Here is a 2,790-nt window from a genome sequence, read left to right as displayed (position 1 = left end):
AAGATGTAGTTTAAGTATAACTCTGACTGGTGTGTGAAGTTGGTCTCTCCTCATTTGGTAATCCAGAAATTAGCCACCACAGTTGCTACTGGCGTGTAAAATGGTTAGACTCTCAAACTCTCGAGTGAAGAAGATAAAGGCTACAGAGGAACATTCAGTCTGCAGCTGTTTAAGTACTCTAGTCTAGTAAACTCGACCGAGGACCACCACGTGTGTACCTTTTGAAGGATGCAGTCTAATGGAGACGAGAGGGGAAGAACATCAACCTTCCACCACCGTGTGGTGTGATGTATCCATTCTAACAGACACTTCCAGAGCAAAGGGAAATCCACTACAACTAATAAGGACATGGTGACCTCTGGTGGACAACCAGAGACTTACACAACCAGAGACTTTCTGTCGAACTATTCGTCACAGACGGATTGGGCGATTTCAACAAAGAGACGGCAAAGACATGCAAGCGTAAATATGTACTTTGCATTTCTAAATCCGAATGAGCGGTGGTTGGGGGTATTATTCAACTGTATATACGATAGTTGAATTCCTTTGTTGCTCTTTCTTTCCCCACCCCTTTTCATTGAGTACCAAGATGTTGTATCGGGTTAGTCCACTAGGGACCTTTCATTGTGTAACAAGTTGTCATATCGGGTTAGTCCACTAGGGACTTTTCATTGTGTAACAAGCCGTGATATCGGGTTAGTCCACTAGGGACCTTTCATTGTGTAACAAGCCGTCATATCGGGTTAGTCCACTAGGGACCTTTCATTGTGTCATATCGGGTTAGTCCACTAGGGACTTTTCATTGTGTAACAAGCCGTCATATCGGGTTAGTCCACTAGGGGCTTTTCATTGTGTAACAAGCCATCATATCGGGTTAGTCCACTTGGGACCTTTCATTGTGTCATATCGGGTTAATCCACTAGGGACCTTTCATTGTGTCATATCGGGTTAGTCCACTAGGGACTTTTCATTGTGTAACAAGATGTCGTATAAGGTTAGTCCACTAGGGACCTTTCATTGTGTCATATCGGGTTAGTCCACTAGGGACCTTTCATTGTGTCATATTGGGTTAGTCCACTAGGGACTTTTCATTGTGTACCAAGATGTCGTATCAGGTTAGTCCACTAGGGACTTTTCATTGCACCATGTTAGTAATCAGTGTATAATCTATCCTGTGTGTCTGTGTGTTTATGTAATTCTGTGTGATTATTTAGTTATTTAGTAAATAAATAATTCAGCCAATTTGTGTATCGCTGATTCATCATGGAGACTAGGGTTCGTGCAGATTTAGAGAATATTACGATGTTCAGAATGAGACTGAAATAGGAGCAAATTATGGTATATCAACATATTCAGATTTTTGGTGGGTTAATTCGGGAAACTGTAACTTGTTAAAATAAACTTTTTCCGTGGTGCCCCAAATTACTACTTAATTAATTGTTATATGATTCATTTAATCGCGTAATAATTGAACGTGGTATGTAACTATTGGATGAATAGCCATCATCGCATTAACCTCTTACATCTAGACGTTCCACTAGCGGAACACCTGCTCCAATATCCAATGATAGGCGTGGCGCGAATTACAAATTCCTCAAAAATACAAAAACTTCCATTTTTCAAACATATGACTATTTCACAGCATTTTAAAGACAAGACTCTCCTTTATCTAACCACATTGTCCGATTTCAAAAAGGCTTTACAGCGAAAGCAAAACATTAGATTATGTCAGCAGAGTACCAAGCCAGAAATAATCAGACACCCATTTTTCAAGCTAGCATATAATGTCACAAAAAACAAAACCACAGCTAAATGCAGCACTAACCTTTGATGATCTTCATCAGATGACAACCCTAGGACATTATGTTATACAATGCATGCATGTTTTGTTCAATCAAGTTCATATTTATATCAAAAACCAGCTTTTTACATTAGCATGTGACGTTCAGAACTAGCATACCCCCCGCAAACATCCGGTGAATTTACTAAATTACTCACGATAAACGTTCACAAAAAACATAACAATTATTTTAAGAATTATAGATACAGAACTCCTCTATGCACTCGATATGTCCGATTTTAAAATAGCTTTTCGGTGAAAGCACATTTTGCAATATTCTCAGTAGATAGCCCAGCCATCACGGCTAGCCATTTAGACACCGACCAAGTTTAGCCCTGATCAAACTCCGATTTACTATTACAAAAGTTTCATTACCTTTGTTGTCTTCATCAGAATGCACTCCCAGGACTGCTACTTCAATAACAAATGTTGGTTTGGTCCAAAATAATCCATCGTTATATCCGAATAGCGGCGTTTTGTTCTTGCGTTCCAGACACTATCCGAAATGGTAAAGAAGGGTCGCGCGCATGGCGCAATTCGTGACAAAAAAATTCTAAATATTCCATTACCGTACTTCGAAGCATGTCAACCACAGTTTAAAATCAATTTTTATGCCATTTTTCTCGTAGAAAAGCGATAATATTCCGACCGGGAATCTCCTTTTCGGCAAACAGAGGAAAAATCACAAAGACGGGGGCGGCCAGGTCACGCGCCTAAGCCCAGAGTCCCTTGATCGGCCACTTGAGAAAGGCGATAATGTGTTTCAGCCTGGGGCTGGGATGACGACATTCAGGTGTTTCCCGGGCTCTGAGCGCCTATGGACGACGTAGGAAGTGTCACGTTAGAGCAGAGATCCTTAGTAAAAGATAGAGATGGCAAAGAAGTTCCAGAAATGGTCAGACAGGCCACTTCCTGTAAAGGAATCTCTCAGGTTTTGACCTGCCATTTGA

The sequence above is a fragment of the Salmo salar genome, chromosome ssa26 (assembly GCF_905237065.1).
Source record: "Salmo salar chromosome ssa26, Ssal_v3.1, whole genome shotgun sequence".
In the NCBI taxonomy this organism is placed as follows: Eukaryota; Metazoa; Chordata; class Actinopteri; order Salmoniformes; family Salmonidae; genus Salmo; species Salmo salar.
This window is presented reverse-complemented; position numbering follows the sequence as displayed.